This window comes from Lissotriton helveticus, chromosome 9, assembly GCF_964261635.1.
Source record: "Lissotriton helveticus chromosome 9, aLisHel1.1, whole genome shotgun sequence".
Classification (NCBI taxonomy): domain Eukaryota; kingdom Metazoa; phylum Chordata; class Amphibia; order Caudata; family Salamandridae; genus Lissotriton; species Lissotriton helveticus.
This window is the reverse complement of record NC_136070.1, coordinates 233,795,870-233,817,304: the sequence shown is the minus strand read 5'-3', so window position 1 is coordinate 233,817,304 and position 21,435 is coordinate 233,795,870.

Here is a 21,435-nt window from a genome sequence, read left to right as displayed (position 1 = left end):
CCCTATTCTATTTCTTCTTTATTATTTAGCTTCCTTTCTGCCCAGACCATGGTAAAGGGAGTCGGGAAGCAGCCCGCGAAGGAGAAGGGTCCCGCACCCCGTGCCCGGCTCCCGTGCGGGCGTTTGAGGGGGGAGAATGTCGCGCCCCGGGGGATCTTCAGCGCGGAGGAGGTGGCCGCACTAGTTTTTTATGTTCAGCGCCGCCTCCCCAGGACCATCATGGCAGGCGGCAAGATCGCTAGCGGCTACGGGCTCCGGGAGCGCCGGAAGCGGTGGGAGAAGGTGTGCCGGTCCATGTACCAACAATCTCGGGTCCGGCGCACCTACAACCAAGTCACCCACCGTTGGATGGATATCCTGGACCGGGAACGCGATCTGCTGGACCTGCTCGGCCTTGAGATCCCCGGGCTTGGTGAGTAGTAGTAGCTATTTCTTTACTACTCTGTTTTCTCCTGCTCTGTGTGTTATTATCTTGCAAATTTTTGTTTTTTACCAAGAGCAATAATGCTGCTGATTACATTGTAGGTAAATTATATTTCAAAATCTTCTGTGCATTTCAGGTGCACTGCTCTCCTTCTCAGTAGCGCTGCTACTATGCTTATTTGTTTCCGATTTTGTGTTCATTTCATTGGCCTGTGAAATTATGCATGAGCAAAGTAGCAGGGATGCGCCAGTAATTGTGCGCCACGCCACCACCACCCATGGTGCACCGTATTTACAATGCGGCGCACCATGTGCCCAAAACGTCACCGAAGCGTTACGCTTCTGTGCCGTAAAGGCGGCGCATTGCTGGAGTTGCGTCGCAATGATGGTGCAGCTCCAGCAATGCTCTGGGGTGCTCTATCTCCCCAATGCTGCGTCAAGCCGTACGTCTGCTTCAAGCAGGCGCAGGGTTTGAGTCACGCATCATTGTCCTCAAAGTGACCGATTGAAATCTTGTAGATGTCACTCAGCCACTTTTAGGATGCGTTCCTGCGCAGGAACGCCCTCCCTTACGCCGGAACGCCCCCTGATGGCGCAGGGCTTTACAACGTGATGCATCTCCCATATGGGTCACGTTGTTAATATACGCCGCACCATGGCGCCTCTTTTGTCCTGCCGCTGCGTCACAAAAGTCACGCAACAATGGAGCAAAGGAGCCGCAAGGGGCTTCCAAATCAGCCCCTACAGACTCAAGTTTAGTCCTTCTTTTGTACACATGGCGATAAGAAGAAATAGTGGTGGAGGATTGATAGTTTGAGTATTTTAATGACTGGTTAATGTAGTAGGAAACTTTTAGTGTTGTCGCTGATCTGCAATCCCGATGGACTTTGTCTGTCACTTTGCGTGCTGCGGACTGCTGCCTGCCAGTCCTAGGCGAACCTTTTTAGTAGTTTGTTTAGTGAGTTACATAAGAACTTTCCAAGTCGACGGTCCGCAAATCAAGCAATACTAATAACGTAGTAGACCACATGGGATTGGTCAATATATCCCGTGGAATAGTTGTCTATTTGCTATTTCGCCAAAATATTTTGTTATTGTTCTTTTGAAATGTTTGATTTGGTTGACAACAATCATCCATGTTTTCGTGTCTTTCTTTCTTTCATGTTGTACATCAGCTCCCCCCAGGGGCAAGAGGACAGAGGAGGAGGTGGTTGCTGCTGCTGCTGTGGAAGGGCAGGATCGGCCAGGCGAGGGCTCCTTTGCTGGCCCCAGTAAGTTTTCATTTTAATATAGAGTACCTATTTTTTCCTAGCGTTCCTCATTCGATTTTTTCTAAATCGTCTTTGATCTTCTTGTAGACTGTATCTAAATTCTTATCCTGCCTCGACTATGACTCCCTGTGGTATTACTAGATTATTCTTATTAGTCTGTCTATGTAGCTAACTAAGATTGCACATTTGGCAATTCCATTGGACTCCCATTCTAGTCAGCAATAGCTCTATGTACTGAGCCTTCCCTGGAAAAGGAACATTTTTACTTTAGATTAGACAGTCACAAATTATTACATTGTTTTCTGTTTTTTTTCACATTTCTTTATTCCTAGACCAAATATTATATAGTAGTGAGTGGTGTATTCTAACAATCTTAAATGTACTTTGTAGGTGGAACATCTGGTGGCGGGGCCAGCGCAGAGGTGGTGGTAGTGGATGAGGAGGACACTTCTGGGGAGGAGGCGGTGCAAGTGCCGGACAACACCAATGTGCCTGTGAGGGTTCACACGGTGGTGGCGGGCAGAGGTAAGCTATATATTCCTTACTTATTGAGATTGAAGACTGCAGAGTGTGCTTTCTGCACGGGTGTATTATAAATCAACCAGGTAGTAGCCTCCTCTAAATGTACTTCGACTTAGCTGTTTAGTTTTTGGCGAGAAGAATCCCAATCAGATCTGAGATGAACTTGATGGATGGGATGAACGAAAAGCGAAAGAAGGGTGTAAGTAAGTGTGGAAGGACGAGAAATTTAATGATGACTGGCAAAGAAGAATGATATGTGTTTGCTTGGTCCCCGAGGTGGCTGGGAAGGAAAGAATATGGTATGGCGCATGGCTGGGTGAATGATGAAGCAAGGATGGGTGGAAGGAGAACAGCCTTGGTGGGTGAAACAGAAACTGTATGTGTGCATATACTTTGAATGGATGGATGCCTGGATCATGGTACTATCTGACTCTTAGATAGCATATGTGTATCTAGAGAGAGTAGATGGTCACTGGATGAACAAAGTGTTACTTTGAAGATCATGTAACACCGCACCCGCACGTCCGTTCCAGTGTAGGAAAGGCAAAGAAAAGAAGTTGTAATTTTGTCCAAATACTACCATGAATAGTAGCAGTCGTTTGTATTGCAACTGCAAGCACAGCATATATCCGGTTATTATGGTGGACACTCCCTACCTCTCTTAATAATTTTAGTTTGGTAGTAGTGCGTCATTCATGTGTGGGTGTATCACTGTTCACTCAATAAAAAGCAAAGCACCTAAAGTCATCCCATATGTAATCAAATACATCCCATGTGAAGTGATAGATAATCAGATTATTTAGTTTCTTCTTTTTCCTTCTCTAGTACTCATTTGCACTGTAGGGTGAAAGTTACATTAATTAAGCAGTAGCCCTTTTAACAGAGTATTCTCAGTGCCACCTGTAATAGAAAAATATGAGCTTCACCACCTGCATGTACTGTACCGGTACAGTAACGCAAGTCTGTCTCACTCATCATGGTGTGCGTCTGTTTTTCTCGGGTGCAAGTTCACTGCGCTGGCATTATGCCGGCTTGCAGAAGATAACGTACCAATTTTCCTAAACAAGAGAGAAGAAGAAGAATAAGACTGGTGTACTGTCATAGTCGACTGTAATGGAAGTTCATAGTGCTTGTAGAATTTGTTCCTTAAACTCCCACTAATGTTAGAGCAAGGATGAAGAAGTGGGAGGTTAGATAGATACTGGCCTCAATAGTTATGTACTGTGCTTTCAAGTTGCTAGTTGTACTGTGACACAACTTTCTGCTCAATCATTTTGTGTTAATCTTAAGAGCATTGGTTACAGACTATGTCTTTCTTTCTTTATATAGTTGCTCCTTCCAAATCCAACAAACCATCAAGGAAGGAGCAGGCTCGAATGGCCCGGCAACGGAGGCTGGATGCCACTGTTGCAGAATATCGGCGGCTGCTGGCCCTGGAGGAGGAAGACACGCAGTCTACTAGTACATCTACTGCGACAGCTGCATCCTCCTCCAGGCCCACACGGGCTGCCAGTCAGCGCAGTGCTCCAGCGGTACGGAGCCGGGCTACCAAAGCCAACAGCCACCGCCGAGCAGCAAAGACATCAGCTGCCCCCCACAGGAGTTGCAAGGCACGCCAGCGGCGCTTATCCCTCAGAGTGTCCTACTTGGAGCAGGAGGTCTTAACTTATAAGAACTTGGTGGAGGGCCTCGGCTCCGACCATGCCACCCTCCGCAAGGAGTATGATGCCCTGGCCGCTACAGTGAACAGCATCCTGCCGTAGTGTCCCTTGCCCCTTTTTTAGAGACTTTTGGGGGGTGGGATTTGGGAGTTGGGTTCTTTTTGGGACTTTTGAAGGACAATCGTTGGGGTTAGGGAGGGTCTTGCGGGAGATTATTTTGTTAGGGCTATACAAATATACTTTTTGAAACTTTATCTGAGCATACCTGTTTTTTACTGCTTTTGAGTCTGGTGGGTGGGGGTTTAACAGTAAGTTTGTTTTCCTGAAACTTAAGTCTGTGTCATTTTCTTCCTTTAAGTGTAAATGGCTAAATGTTTTCAACACTAAGTGCCTCTCACAGAGTAAGTGATCCCCCCTTTCCCACCATGGATTTTCTTCAAATCACTTGCAACCAAAATTACACATTCCCACGAGTGCTCTAAGACCCCAGAACTCAGTTGCAAAAATCAAGAACACCCCGGAACACATGCAATCCTGCTGCTAGGGCTAACCCTAACGAACCCTAAGTTACAAAAAGTGCCAAAAGGCTTTCCCGCATGGATGTTGTCCAAACCAGTTTTATCCGGTATTAGACCTTCCCAGCAATGGCCCCAGAGCCGTAAACCCAGGCGAAAACAAGTAGAAGACCCCCAAACAGCCAAAAAGCAGTAGTACAAAAATGTGGACTTAGTCACTTTTCTGAAAATTTCCAAAATCACTCAGTGCGCGCTCTGCAGCTAGGCCCTAACTCCCCTCTGCTGCCATGGATTTCCTTCAAACCTCTTGCTATCAACACTATTCATACCCAGCAGTACTCCCAGACCCTGAAACCCACCCACAAACACCAGGAAGCCCCCCAAACAGGCCTTTTGAAAACCCTACATTGAGCAAAAAGTCAGAAAATGCAAAAACTTTTTCCTCATGGATGTTGTCCAAACCAGTTTTATCCGGTATTAGACCTTCCCAGCAATGGCCCCAGAGCTGTCAACCCAGGCGAAAACAAGTAGAAGACCCCCAAACAGCCAAAAAGCAAAAGTGCAAAAATGTGGACTTAGTCACTTTTCTGAAAATTTCCAAAATCACTCATTGCGCGCTCTGCAGCTAGGCCCTAACTCCCCTCTGCCTCCATGGATTTCCTTCAAACCTCTTGCTATCAACACTATTCATACCCAGCAGTGCTCCCAGACCCTGAACCCCACCCACAAACACCAGGAAGCCCCCCAAACAGGCCCCCGAAAACGCTACATTGAGCGAAAATTCTGAAAATGCAAAAACTTTTTCCTCATGGATGTTGTCCAAACCAGTTTTATCCGGTATTAGACCTTCCCAGCAATGGCCCCAGAGCCGTCAACCCAGGCGAAAACAAGTAGAAGACCCCCAAACAGCCAAAAAGCAAAAGTACAAAAATGTGGACTTAGTCACTTTTCTGAAAATTTCCACAATCACTCAGTGCGCGCTCTGCAGGTAGGCCCTAACTCCCCTCTGCCTCCATGGATTTCCTTCAAACCTCTTGCTATCAACACTATTCATACCCAGCAGTGCTCCCAGACCCTGAAACCCACCCACAAACACCAGGAAGCCCCCCAAACAGGCCTTTTGAAAACGCTACATTGAGCGAAAAGTCAGAAAAATGCAAAAACTTTTTCCTCATGGATGTTGTCCAAACCAGTTTTATCCGGTATTAGACCTTCCCAGCAATGGCCCCAGAGCTGTCAACCCAGGCGAAAACAAGTAGAAGACCCCCAAACAGCCAAAAAGCAAAAGTACAAAAATGTGGACTTAGTCACTTTTCTGAAAATTTCCAAAATCACTCAGTGCGCGCTCTGCAGCTAGGCCCTAACTCCCCTCTGCCTCCATGGATTTCCTTCAAACCTCTTGCTATCAACACTATTCATACCCAGCAGTGCTCCCGGACCCTAAAACCCACCCACAAACACCAGGAAGCCCCCCAAACAAGCCCCCGAAAACGCTACATTGAGTGAAAATTCAGAAAATGCAAAAACTTTTTCCTCATGGATGTTGTCCAAACCAGTTTTATCCGGTATTAGACCTTCCCAGCAATGGCCCCAGAGCCGTCAACCCAGGCGAAAACAAGTAGAAGACCCCCAAACAGCCAAAAAGCAAAAGTACAAAAATGTGGACTTAGTCACTTTTCTGAAAATTTCCAAAATCACTCAGTGCGCGCTCTGCAGCTAGGCCCTAACTCCCCTCTGCCTCCATAGATTTCCTTCAAAACTCTTGCTATCAACACTATTCATACCCAGCAGTGCTCCCAGACCCTGAAACCCACCCACAAACACCAGGAAGCCCCCCAAACAGGCCCCCGAAAACACTACATTGAGCGAAAATTCTGAAAATGCAAAAACTTTTTCCTCATGTATGTTGTCCAAACCAGTTTTATCCGGTATTAGACCTTCCCAGCAATGGCCCCAGAGCCGTCAACCCAGGCTAAAACAAGTAGAAGACCCCCAAACAGCCAAAAAGCAAAAGTACAGGTGATTCAAGTTTTAATTATATTAACTGTGCAAAACAAAGAAAGACAGAAACACAGGAATAAAAGTGAATAAGTACGAAAAAGAAAATTTCTGAATCATTGGCTCATTTTCAGGGCTCGATGTCAGGGAAGAAGAGTTCGTCCTCATACTCTGCAAATTCAGACAGGAGTAGGTCAGTGTCCCCTAACACAGAAGAAATTCCCTCATCTAAGTTGCTGTCCTCCTCGTCTTCTTCCGTCGTGCAATCTGGTACTTTGTAATCTGGTGGTATGAGGTGCTCATTCATCTTGATCATTGTCAACCTCTCCACATTTTTGGGTGAGATGCGGGTCCGTTTGCAAGTTACAATGCCACCAGCAGCACTGAAAACACGTTCAGAAGACACGCTTGCGAGTGGGCAAGACAAGTAATGTATAGCCAGGTTGGTGATCTCTGGCCACAATTCTTTTTTCCCATGAAAATACGCCAATGGGTCAGCATTAACATAGACCTCTGTTGAGTCATTCAAATAGTCCTGCACCATCGACTCAAGGTTCTCCACGTTTCCTCCACTTTGCTTACTTTTTGCTCGGACCTTTTGAGAACCATACCCAATCGCAGCTAGCCAATCCTCTTCATCACTCGATATTTCTGTTGTGTCTGGTGCAGATGATCCGGTTGCCGGGGTCTTTAACGGCTGAGAGGTCACTTCTGCCACAGCCACAGGTGCAGAAGTGGAGTCTTTTGACTGGGGATGGCCTGCTGATGCTGATGTACTGCCTTTTCCTTGAATTTTCTTCCGTTCTCTTTCAAACCTCATGGCTGACAAGGCTAGCCAATGTTTGTACTTTGTAACATCTTCATCACCAAAAGGAAATAATGCACTGCCTGCCAGCGCCTTTTTGTAGCGTGGATGCAGAATAGTAGCACAAATGTAATGCTGTTCTGAGAGGATCTTTTGAAGACGTTCATCGCCAAGTAGGCGCTCTAATAATTTCTCCGCCAAAACAAAAGCTTCTTGCTTTTCTTCATCTTTTTTAAACTTATAAGACACCGCCTTCAGTTTGTGCTCCAGCATGCGCAACAATGGGATAGCTTTTCCCAAATTACAGTCCTCCCTGCTGACTGCACGCGTGAAGACCTCAAAAGGACGAAGCATGTCTGTCAGGCTTTTAACTAGCTCCCATTGCTCCGCATCTAGCCTCAGGTCCTTCTGAGCTGTACCCAGTGTTAAGAAATACTGATCGAGTACCGTAAACTGCTCATACAGACGCTCAAGCATGTAGAAGGTTGAGTTCCAACGTGTTGGCACCTCCTGGATGAGTGCTTTCACTGGCATTCGATGTTCATGCAGCAGGCGCCTCAGATGCTTCCGGGCCTTAAAAGAATGGCTGAAATGGTTGCACATTTTTCGGCAGTTGACCACTAACTCGCATGCTGGACTGTCTTTATCCAAGAATTTTCTAACAACCAGGTTGATACAGTGCGCCAAACACGGCACTCTGAAATAGTTACCCAGATCCATGGCCTTAACTACATTGGCGCCATTATCCGTGGAAACATAACCAATCTCGCGTTTTTTGGGGACAGCCAGTCAAAGACCTTTGTGTTAAACTCATTCAAAATGTTTTCTGCTGTATGACGTTTCTCCAAGCCAAACATGGCTAGTGTTGCATGTTTTGGAGCAGCTTTAAAAACTTGGTCCAGGTCAGCACCTGCGTTTAGCTTTGCTTTAACCCCTGAAAAAGAGACCCAGTGTGCAGTGATGCACATGTAATCAGTGCCTGCGCCACTGGTCCACATGTCTGTTGTCAGATGTATAGTGTGAACAGCACTCTTCTGCAAAGCTGCCCCAATCACCTTCAGAACACGCTATCATTCACCCCCCCGGATTGTTGACGAGCGATGGCAGACCTCATTAAATGGGTCCAGCGCATCCCCCTCTAGATACAGGAGATTGGATACTAAGAGGGTTTCGCCTCAATTGCCGCTTCCTTGATGTGCTGCTCGGGGAGAACCGCGTAAATAAAAGGTCCCCGGGCACCAAGTACTTGCATCTCTCCAACCACCTTGACGTATTCAGAGGGCTACTACTTTACTCAGGTGATTGTACAACTATTTCACGTCCTGATACATCTACCCCATCGGATGTATGATTCAGTCCCAAGGTGACCAGTCATAATGTGCCTTTTTACTCTTGGCCGTGAGCCTCCACGTGCAGCACTCCCAATCGAGACAACCCTGTCCTGAAGATGGTCCACATTGACTAAGGACCGAAACGTCGTCGACCCTCCAGCGCAAATTTCAGGCGCATACTATTGTGACTCCAATTATTGTTACAATTATAGACTACATACTAAATTGTCACTGTTCTTATGTCACTGTTGAGCCACTCTTTGTATATATTGCACTTTGCTCACTTTGCGCCGTCCGCCGCTGCACATGCTTTCACTTGAGTCGCCACCATCACTTGTACATATCGTGCACCAAGTTTATTCTAGGGTTGTCACTCTAAAGTTTGATATATGTGCTGTAAATAACTTTTTGTCTCTCAAAAAATTGATGCCTTAATATAAATCATACGAAAAATTACTTATTCAAAAAATTATCTGAGTAGATGTCTCCTTTCAATATGTAATGTAATGCTTTTTGCATACTGTATAAACTGTCTTAAAAATTATACCTCCTGGGATACTGTTTTACCTTTCCAATCACCTTCAGCACATCTTCATGTAGTGCTGGAACCGCAACTCGGGCAAAATAGAACCGGCTAGGAACCTTCCATTTAGGGCAGAGCGCTGCCACTAATTCTAGAAAACCAACCCCTTCTACAAAAGAAAAAGGGAGAAGATCCAGCGCTAGCATTTTAGCCAGCTTAGTGTTATACAGATGCACCATTGGGTGGTTGCGTTCATATGGTGCGTCTGAAAACAACATGGTTTTAATGTTGCCCTGGACCATTTTACGGGATGATGATGACTTCTTCGACCCAGTTACGCTCGCTGATGAACTTTTTCGCATTGGTGTCTCACTCTGTCCCACACTCTTAGTGTGGCTCACAGGGGGTGTGCTGACAGGGGTACTGGGTGTAAGTGAAGCGTGTGACGCTTCTTTCTCCTCGTCATCATCAGATGGAACATCAACGTTTTTTCGACTTGCAATTCGGGCTTTCTTGATCTCCTCTAGGTGCACAAACCATTGGACAGTGTGCTGTCTTTCAAGATGACCTCTCTGGCCTCCAGTCCCATAGTTGGTACCAAGCTTACCACGACTAACTGCAAGCTTACAAATGCTACAAATGGCTCGGTTTTCCTTTTTTGTGCAAATACTAAAGAAGTCCCAAACTGCGGTCTTGAAATGTCTGGGGGGGCCGGAGGAGGCGATACTGGTGGTGGTCATGCTGCTAATGCCAGATGAAGTGGAGGATGCGTATTGCTGAACTTTACTACGTTGTGCACTTTGCCCACCACTAAATGAGGTCGAGGTGGATGGAGGTCCCTTCTGGCGAGGAAGAAATATGGAAGCGGTAGGTGGTGCTGTACTAGTTAACTTCAATGATTGTGGTGTTCCCATTGCCTCCTCGTCGACTTCATCATCACGCTCAGCAGCTTGTCGGGCTAGGGTCAAAATGTCTGTTTGCTGCATGCCCGCTGGGGCTTCAGTGACGTTAGTGATGACTGCGTCATCGTCGTGAGAGTCTTCAGCAGCAGGAGTATACGCCACTTCTTGTTGAGCGTCATCACACTCCATAACTATGAGAGTTTCGACAACCTTCCTTTTACGCTTAGCTACCTTTGTCAGATCATGGTGTGCCTCAGCCTCACTCTCAGACGGCAGTGGTGCTGGTTCCCAAGTATGATCCATATCATCAGAAGGAGGTGGGCTTGAAGAAGATGTAGACACCACCACCCTTGATCTTTTCCTTGCTCGGGATGTGGAAGACAATGAATGATCATCAGGAGGAGTGGCTTCCTCGAATGATACCTCGGCTTGATTGTCGATTTCCAGATGTGCCCCTACTTCGGGAGGAACAACTATTGTGGGCACTTGTGCCGCTCCATGCACCTCTGCTTACTCCTCTCCTTGCGCCGCCTCTCCTTCCACATGTACTTGGGCTTGTACTTGCACATGTGGTTGTTGTTGCGGCTGTGGTTGTTCAACACTCGTCAGATGAGTTACAACAACCTGTGTTGATTGAGGGACATTGGTGCTACTTTCTTGCGATGAGCCAACATCACTGGTCGATGGTGATTGAACAAGTAGACTGGCTGCCTCTGCAGCACTCAAGGGCTTGGACTTAAGTTGGCGTGGGGGTGGTGGCACTGAGCCCAATGGGGCGGGGGTGCTGCTCCCAGCTTGGTCCCCAGCAGATCCCGCTGCTGCTGCAGGCGTATTTTTTTTTTTATTCCCAAAAAATGTGGCGGGCGGCACGGGCGGCACACCAGTTTGCTTGGTAACTTGCTTCTTCTGCTCCTTTCTGGCATCTTTCTTGCTAGAGGAGCTACGGGGAACTTTTTTTGGGGCCATCTTCTTCAGATGTCACTCAGAACAGCAGGCCGCAGTTGCACAAGTTGCAGAGTTGTCTGTGGCCACACGTGACGTTGTGCTGCACACACCGCAGCAGGACTTCTTCCTGGCACTGGTGGTTCTCTTGTGCACCTAAAAGCAATGGAAGACAGAGGAACATCAGTTATACAACCCAAAAAATCGACAAAAACCACAAAATTCAGCACAATCCCAGCCCACCCATGCCCTCAATGATGTTTAAATTCAAGAAGACACCCCACAGAAAGACTAGACCTATGCACCACTCACTACCCCTGGGCATAATGGATGAAAGTTATGCAAAATGGGTGCACCCCAAGCACATGTTGCCTGTACCAGCGCTCAAAATGGCCACCACCACCCACATGGCGAGTCCACATCAACAGTACACCCCCAAAAAAACGAACAACACACAAAAATCACCACAATCTAATGCCATCCAGGATGTTTACATTAAAGAGAGTGAGACCCCACAGGCAGACTCAGTCCTTGCACCACCCACTACCCCTGGGCAAAAGGCCCCACCAGCAGCCCCAAAAAAATCGACAAAAAACACAAAATTCAGCACAATCCCAGCCCACCGATGGCCTCGATGATGTTTAAATTCAAGAAGACACCCCACAGAAAGACTAGACACCCATGCACCACTCACTACCCCTGGGCATAATGGATGAAAGCTAGGCAAAATGGGTGCACCCCAAGCACATGTTGCCTGTACCAGCACTCAAGATGGCCACCACCACCCACATGGCCAGTCCACATCAACAGTACACCCCAAAAAAAACTAAAAACACACAAAAATCACCACAATCCAATGCCATCCAGGATGTTTACATTAAAGAGAGTGAGAGCCCACAGCACTAGCAAAATATCGAGAAAAACAACTCTGCAAATGCTGAATGACGGTAAATGAACGCCGCTCGCCGCAAAATTGTATCACCAAGAAAAAAAATCCGCCGCGTGCGAATTTACGGATTTTCTGCAAATTCGCTAGAGTTCGCGGATTGCGAATTTGCCGAAAATCCGCAAATTCCGCAAGCGGAACGGATTTTGCGCCCATGCTTAGTCACAGTAACAAAAAGCGCATTTCGGCTTACATTTAATGTTCTTCTTGCTCTTTGTAAAAACTGCAAGCGGTCTGGAAGTCATGCAGAGTGCAGCAAAACATTAACATTAAATACACTTACCCAATGTGGAGTGACCGGGAGGACAGAGGTGTATGAGCCAGGCTGCTGTTGCCGCCCTAGCAGAGGGTGTGAACCCGTAGGCTGGGTGCTGCTCAATGGAAGTAGGAGAAATCCCCGGGATGTAAGCAGCTGGTGTCTGCAGTGAAGAACGGATGGTGATGTAGTGGACTCCATCCATAGCGACAAGAGCTGCAGACTGCAGCAGAGGAGTGGCAGCGGCACATCCGCAGCTCTTCCTGCTAGAGGCGAGCATGCATTCAGCAGATGAGAGTGCACTCTTGGAGGCAGACAGGGCTGACCAAGGCTCAGAGGGGGTAGAACACGCAGCGGCCCGACACTTACCCTTTGTAAGGGATTATGAAGTGCGCGAAGGTCTGGCAATTGAGTGGCAGATAGCCCATGTCTGTGAGAGAACAACATGGCTGCTGCTATCCCGTGTGCTATAGCTGACTGATAGTACAAACCCAATATACGAGAGGTTCTGCACTGCCTTGAAAACGTGCTCAAACAATTTATGAGTGAGTGTCAACGATCCTATTCAACCTACATCACACACCAACTCTTCAAAGAGGTGCAGGTGTAAAATGCTACCACTCCCTTTCAACCTGTATCTACTCTAACACAAATGCTGGCTGCTGGTACAACCTCTGCACCCTGCCCACCTACTTTCCAACACACAGTGTGCAACCTCTGCAATATGCCAACTCTACCAACGTCAGGACTGTTACTTGTCTGTTACAGACTTTGTTCGCAGGCCCCAGAGTCTGCTCATTACCAATATGCTGTTTATATGTGCATGCTAAGACGAAATATCAGGCTACCTGGGGAAGGTGGATGTAGTGATTATGATGCTGCTTGTCCCACATGCGATGCACAATGGAAATAGGTTGATCAGGGTGACCCTCAAGAAACACCATTTAAAATACGAATGTGCAATGCAATAGTTCTCGATGGTAAACATGAAAACAAGGGCTGTGCTGAAACATAAAGCGCGGCGCCAGTGTGCCAAACATGAAAGTGGACAGGTGCTGAAACATAAAGTGTTGCGCCCGTCTATATCAAAAGTTATGCGCATGGCAGCCCATAAAGCGAGACACAGCTCTGCTATTAGCTTTCACCCCACCTGCCAAAAAGATTCTATCCCCTTTGGGGAATTCCTACGAATCCGTAGGAATTGCACCCGTATGAAAGACTTTATGTTCCATGCAGAACAACTACAAAAATGTCTGATCTTGAGAGGCTATCCGAAAAGACTCATTAAACAATCCCTCAAAAGGGCGAAATACTACAACAGAGATGCCCTGATCAACAGTGTCCCTAAACATCCAGAGGACAAATTGGTTTGTGTAGTGGATCACTCTAGCATCAATCATAAAATAAGTATTGGATAAAAACTGGAAGATCCTCAACACGAATGAGGAAAATGACCTCATACAGAAACCCTTGGTAGCGTTCAGGAGAAACGCTAACCTCAAAGACAAATTGGTACAAAGCAGATCCAAGCCCACTACATCTCTTAGACAAACTACTATAGATGGCCTACCACCACCTAGGGGCAACCACAAATGTGGCAACTGCCATGCTTGCGAATCGGCTATAGTTACACAGACATGGACTTGTGGAGACAAGTCTGGTGATATTAAACATTTGCGGTACAAAAGGGGGTGGTGATGGACGGAGCATCTGAACCAATCAAACACTCACACCCAGTCAAAAGATCTGGGTTTGATCCATCACCGTTCTTTAGCCCACTCTGCCACCCCAGTTCAGACTGGGTGTGAGTGTTTGATTGGTTCTGATGCTCCGTCCATCACCACCCCCTTTTGTACCGCTTTTGGCCGCCATAAGTGTGGCAGGGTATGCTCAGACCTGAGTCCCTTGCTCACTTTGCCACTGGATTCAATCAAGCCGGGCTGAAGACGGCTGGAATGCCAGAAACGCGTCCTCGGAAGTTTGTTTCCGGTCCAGGGTAGGCATGGCTTAGCAGTTCGGGCTGGACTGTTCCCATGAGGCACAGGGTCAGACTGATTTGCATATAGCCATGTCTGAACTAGGGTGGCAGAGTGGGCTAAAGAACGGTGATGGATCAAACCCAGAACTTTTGACTGGGTGTGAGTGTTTGATTGGTTCTGATGCTCCGTCCATCACCACCCCCTTTTGTACCGATATTAAACATTTGGCCAACTGTAGAAGCTCTAATGTTGTATACTTAATACTCTGCCCATGCGGGCTAGGCTATATTGGGGAAACAACAAGAGAGTTTTGCATCAGACTGTCAGAACACAAGTCAGCTATAAAAACCTCTAAAGTACAGGCACCCATGGTAAGTCACTATCTTCACGAACAACATACTGAAAACGATATGAGATGGGTCATTTTGGAACGTGTCAAAAACATACCTGGTAAAGATCCGATCAAACTCAGGAAACAAAGGGAGACTTATTGGATATATTCCTGTGACACTGTACCTAGAGGGTTGAATGAGGAAATAATATGGATCGTGACCTCCTAATATCCATCATTATCACCCACTATTAGATTAGACATTTACAGCTGGCTGATATTCCTTGTGTTTAGCTGTGTATCAATACTGTACCCCTTACAAATAGGTTGTTAACTACTCTCCTGTAAATTCTACATCTAAGCATTTCCCATTATGGTAAGCTCCTTCTAAAAAGTACTTGTAGAATCCATCTTGTGCTTAGAACTGCTACAGCCAAAACTTCACGACTCTGTTGGATCTATGCCGCTAGAGATTAGTTCTGCTCGATAGAAACTATTTAACATCAAAACATTTCGAGCAACCATTCCAAGATGGCGCCCACTACTCTGTGTACCTTACAATCGTGGTACACTGTATCCATCAGTAAATAAAGCTTTGGTAGCCGATTTTTTCACATCACTTTCAGATAATATTTGAATTTCCAAAGATTTAATAAACGCAAGAAGTATTTGGTATAGTGCGATGAGACTATACCGATTGTACGAACCTGTTCTAAGATGGCGTGGCTGACACCCCAGTGCTAGTTCCCGCGAGACTCTTTGGACTTTCGCGAGGGTCTGACACTGACGACTGCGGAAATCTAATAAAAAGACATGCGATGTCCATTTGATCGTTTTACCCCAAGAGAGGAGAGGATGCCAAGCAGGACCATTTGGCGCCCCATACAGGTAAGCGAGGACATACTCCACCGCATATCCTCTAGTCATGGAAGCTTGCCATGTGTTAGAAACCCTATCGTCAGACGGAAACACATTCCGCCGCCTGTTGGTACTGCTTGAAGTTATGTGAGGTGGGAACTCGTCTCTCTATTACGGATGGCAATACCATCAAAATGGGCTGTCCTTTGTCGAGTGGGTTGCTAGTAATATGGTTGTAATTGTGTTCCCAACTACAAAAAGAACCCTCGGCATACTCAGATGCATTCCGAGGGCGAGCTGTAGAATAGCGATCCCTGTTAGCCCTCTATTGTGGTTATTTTAAAAGAGACACTTGTGGACATTGTCCTTTCTCCCCCGCATTACAACGCTTTAAACAAACCATGCATGTACTTTTGATAAAAAGCAAACAGGGACCTGAAGGCATTTTTTTATTGTTGCAGATATATGTATAGCATGGGCTAGGACCTCATACAATCAAAAGTGCATTGATGTTCCAAAGCCAAAAAGAACACGCTCATGAGGAAAAGCCTTTCGCTCTCTGTTTCTAGGTAAGAACAAAACGAGAGTGTAATAATGTAGGAGATCTTCTTAACTTTGAATAGTTTTTTAAGCAGTAATTTTTCTTGTAGATACAAACTGAGAACTACGCTCTATAATCCCGGCTGGATTGATAAAGTTTAAAGTCTTGCTACATGTTGGAATTTGCATACAGGATATTCCACCAACAGACCACTGTCAGTCTCATTGAGAAGTAGGTTTCATCCCGGGAACTGTATCTCGTTTTGATGGTCTTTAATAGCCAATTTGGTTAACTGCCATCCTTTATTCTTTAGTTTATAGAAACTCCAACGGCCAACATTTCTTTGGGATCTTATACCTGTACTCCCCGGATCCTAGAAACACATTCCACCATTCAAAGATGTAGGTTGCTGCAGCTTTCTGTCTCTAGATTCTTCCAACTCGGTGATGGTCTAACTACTTTTGATAGTAACACATATTATATTCTGCTCTATCACTTGGGAGTGAAACTACCTTCGGGGACGTCTGGCTCTTTTCTAATCTACAGGCTAATCAATGGAGAGAGCGAGGGTTTTTAGGGGTGAGTCCCATCCCCAGATATGTAATTGTGAAAACAAAATTGGACTGGCCCACTGTGTGGAGATAGTGGAATGTTAGTTGGTATTCCGAGTCACTTGTAAATTGAGCTTACTCAGCTGGGCACAAAAAGCTTTGTTTATAAACCCCTCACACACCAACCTGGTTGGTGTCATGCTTCATCATCGGGGTCCAACCAGGCAGCCGAATGCCGCCTGGTTGTGCCTTAACGCCTGACTACAGCAGAGCAGGTGTGGTGCAGTTGTGTGATGTGGATGAAGGTGAGTGGTAAAATACACCTCTGGGAATCCTTGCCCAATATTTTATTAGTGGCGGCCCAGGGTGTGAGATAAAAGTATGTGATGCAACTACAAGTAGAAAAATTAGGACTACTTAGTTGTCTAGGTGTTGGCGGTCTACATGTTTCAGTCCCATAAGAAAAAGTGTGCGGGACTTTCGTCAGGACCAGGTAGTGAGTGGCAAAAAGTGGTGCCACGTGTGAATAATATCCTACACACGCGCTAAGGTGTGTTGAAAAAGGTTAAAAAATGCAGTTTGTTAAACTTACATATACTGCAATGAAGCGAGAAAAATCTTCGCTTGGGGTTATAGTCCAGAAGATCGGGGCGGGGGGAGAGATACTCCTGTATATTATTTGATAGTGAGGAGTCCTCTGCATTAAACCTAGTCTGGTGCCCACGGCGTCCCGGCTGGTCTCTTTTCTAATCTAATCATTCTGTTAGAGCTATCTAATAATAGACTCTGACTTCTTAAAGTTGGAACAACTTTTGGGTCACCTTTCACGTGATTCCATCTTTTACCACATTAAAAAGCTCTAAAAGGGAGGAGGAGCTTGGCGGGCATCCGAGATGGCCGCTTGAGCACAGCGCTCTCCGGACCCTCGCCGCTCCCGGCATTTTATCCTGGCTGAATCCTGATTTCTTGCAAGAATTCGTGTAGGGGACGTTTGGCTGATTACCCTGGCACTTTTCAGAAATCGATTTGGATCTCGTATTCCTGAGATATGGTGCTCTGAACTTTTGGGCTCCGCCCTTGAGGTGCGCCCGGGACGGGGTGCGGTACTGTAGCCGTCCTGCAATTGAACAACAACGGCAGGAGATCTGGCCTTGTGGGTCCCCCCTTCCTAAGTTTCGGTTTCGATTCCGTTCCGACTTGGGCCACGGATGTGGATGTCGTGTTGCGACTGAGACTTGGAGGCAGATCGGCTGTTGGGCTTTCATGTGACCTATTTGCTGGCTTGGCGACCTCTACCCGAGTTGTGGCCCCTTTTTATGTACTTTTGATCCTGTACTTTGGGTGTCGGGCCCGTCGAACCTGGTGGCTTGTCCTGTGACGCATCTTCAAAATGGCGGCCAGAGGGGACAGAGAGACGCGCAAGACGAAAACACCTCTGCGCGGAGCTCCAGTTCAATCAAATGTCATGGACCGTTATACCCATTCTAAGGGGTCCCCCGGAGCTGCCCTGCCTGGTTCTAGTATAGCGTCCGAACGAATTTTGGAAGAGTCGGCGGAGCCTTCCCTACAGGATATCATGGGCGCCATCTCGGGTGTGAGGGAATCCATCGGCCTACAGTACGAGGCCTTGGCCCACAAACTTGACACCGTGGCTATTGAGGTGAATCTGATTCGTGCTGATCTCGGCAAGACGAATGAGAGGGTACAATCACTGGATATTAAATCCTCTAGCCTTACGAATGACGTCTCGGAGCTCCAAACAGAGATTGGAAATCTCCGTCGGGGGAACGACTTCATGACCCGTCGCCTGGAGGACTTTGAAAATAGGGCGCGTCGCTGCAATGTTCGTCTGGTTGGTGTACCGGAAAACCCTGAACCCCACTCGGTGGATCTCCTGGTTGAGGATCTGGTCTTGAACCATCTGGCCCCTTCTGGTCTCACAAAATTTTTCACGGTGGAACGCGCACATCGTGTTCCAGGGGGCAAAGTCAAGCCGGGAGCCCCGCCGAGACCCATTGTAGCGAAGCTTTTTCATTATAGAGACCGGGACGCTATCCTGCAGGCCTCGCGGGTGAAGGGCCCGGTGGCCTTTGAGAATGCTACGGTGAACTTTTACCCGGACTTTTCCCAACAGGTTCAGAGACAACGTATGGAGTTTCGTGGTGCCAAGAAACGTCTCCGGGATCGGGGCCTACGTTACGCCATGCTCTTTCCCACCAGACTCCGGGTCGAATACAATGAGCGTACCCTTTTCTTTGATCGGCCAGATGCTGTTAATGACTGGCTGGACTCATTGCCTGACCGTCCTCCTGAGACGGACTCCGCCGCTCACCCTGGTGGTGCCGAAGGTGGTGTGGAGATCTAACTGTTCGGCTCTTATGTCTTATTTTGAATACATTCTCAGGAGTGTTGGCCGGCGTCCCTCTACATTGTGATCATTCTGTCTTTCGTTTGTTATTTTTGTTCTTGCTGAGGTCGGGGGGTGGATGGAACGGAGACCTTTCCTCCTCCGGGGTCTTTGTGTAGAATAGGGGTTCTTGGGCGACAGGCACACTGCAGGTTGGGGTGGCTCTTTAGCTTTTTGCAGGGGTGCAGGGTGGGGGGTGTTTCTCTTCAGTTTGGGGGAGGGGGGTTGGGAAGTTTTTTCTTTTCTGTGTGTTGTTTTCAAGGCGAGTTGCTCCTGTGTTTGCTGCTGTTTCTGATGTCTAGCTCATGGACGAGGGGTCTTGGCTCGGGCGGTTGGGATGGGGGGTAGAGGGTTGAAATTTCTTTCCTGGAACGTTAATGGCCTGGGAGATCGTATTAAGCGCAGTGTGGTCTTAAAATGTATACGACGTTTGTCACCGGACATTGTTTTCATGCAAGAAACCCATTTGATTGGTAATGTTTGTTATGCAATGAATAGATGGGGCTACCGCCTTGTGGCGCACTCGGGGTTTACCTCCGGATCTAGGGGTGTGGGTATTCTTGTTCGAACCTCCCTCCCCCTGGCTATCGATGAGGTGATCCATGATGACCGTGGGAGATATACTGTCCTGGTTGGTAGGTATGAAGGCCGCACCCTATCTCTCTTCAATGTTTATGTTCCCCCGGGTTTGCAGGCCTCTACTTTTACTGACTTGGGCCGTGTTTTGTTAGATCTCCCTGATAGCACTCTCTTTCTGGCCGGTGATTTTAATTCGGTGCTTTCCGGCCTTCACGATCGCCATCCCCCTAGAGATACCCCGCAGGCTCAGCAGTGGTTGGGTGGGTTTTTAGATACCTTTGGCCTTGTGGACTGCTGGCGACTGTTGCATCCTACTCAGCTCCAATACACCTTCCATTCTGGGGCCCATGGCAGTCTGTCTCGGCTGGATTATTTCCTGATGCCCGCAGCCCAATCATCGGCGGTTCGCGAGATTTTACATTTGCCGAGGGGTATTTCTGATCACTCGCCGCTCTGGCTTCGTTTCGAGGCTGGGGTAGAGGCGGCGGGCCGAGTGGCTCCCATTAACCCTTGGTATCTTTCCTCCCCTGAGACTCGTACCCTCTTGCTCAAGTCCATGGATGCATATTTCCTGGAAAACGAGGGGTCGGTCTCTTCGGCTGTGTCCCTGTGGGAAGCCTTTAAAACTGTGATTCGTGGACAGGCCCTTTCCTTGATTGTTGAAGCTAAGAGGGCAGGGAGGAAGGAGGTGGTGGACCTTGAGGGGGAGATCTCTGCTTTGGAGGACGAGTTGGAATCTGGTGTCACGCCTGAGAAACTCCATGCCCTGGGTCTAAAACAGTTTGCATATAAATCTCTGGTCACTGACGCTGCAAAGGTGATGTTTCGTGAGCAGCAGGGCAGATTGTACGATGTGGGTGACAAGGCGGGCAAACTCCTAGCGTGGTTGGACAAGAAAGAAAGAGTTAATCGTGTGGTGCCCGTGATTCAGTCTGCGAGTGGTGAGAATGTGATTGATCCGACCGCCATTGTTGATCGTTTTGCGGAATATTTCCGTGTGGTATATGCTCCTGTGTCTGTGAGGGATGTTGCCGACTCCCGCCTTCTTCTGCGTGATATCACTTTGCCCTGTGTCACCGACTTGGACCGTATTGCTTTGGACTCCCCTTTTACGAATGATGAGATAGCCAATGCAGTTCGATCGCTCCGTTCGGGCAAAGCACTGGGCCCGAACGGTTTGCCTATTGAGTTGTACAAATTACGCCCCGATAAGGTGGCGCCGTATCTCCGCGCCATGTTTCTAGAATCTCGTGAGCGGAACATACTTCCTTATGATCAGCGTCTGGCGACAATCGTCGTCATTCCCAAAGAGGGTAAACCGCGTGACCTCTGTTCCTCGTATAGGCCCATATCCCTATTAAATGTTGAACCTAAGGTGTTGGCTAAACTTTTGGCGACCCGTCTCCTTTCGGTTCTTGGGGAGTTGGTCCATCCGGATCAATCTGGCTTTATCCCGCATCGCAACACTGCTCTGAATTTACGTCGCCTCCACGGCGCGCTGGCGAGGGCGGGGCTTTTGACTGAACCGGCCATTTTGGCGTCCCTGGATGCCTCCATGGCCTTTGATACTGTGGAATGGCCCTATTTATGGGCGACACTTGAGAAATTTGGATTCGGGTGCGAGTTTATTAGCTGGGTTAGGCTGTTGTACGCGGAACCTCTGGCGCAAGTTGTAGTGAACGGTAGAGTGTCGGCCCTCTTCTCCTTGGGCAGGGGTACCCGTCAGGGTTGCCCCTTGTCCCCTCTGTTGTTCGCGCTCGCTCTTGAACCGTTGGCGGCCTGGCTCCGTTGGGAACCGTCCCTTAAAGGTATTCGTTGGGCCCCGGATTTCGAAGACCGCGTCTCGCTTTATGCGGACGACATCCTCTTGTATCTTACTTCTCCTCGCAAGTCTTTATCTGTTTTATTTGACGTTCTTGCGTCCTTTGGCGCTAACTCAGGCCTCGTCATCAACTGGTCTAAATCCTGTGTATACGTTTTATCTGGTATCTTGCCTCCGTTGCCGAGTAGACTTCCTCTTCAGGTGGTCCGGGATGGTTTCAAATACTTGGGGGTTTTTGTTACCTTGGATCCGTCCCTTCGTTTTGATCGTAA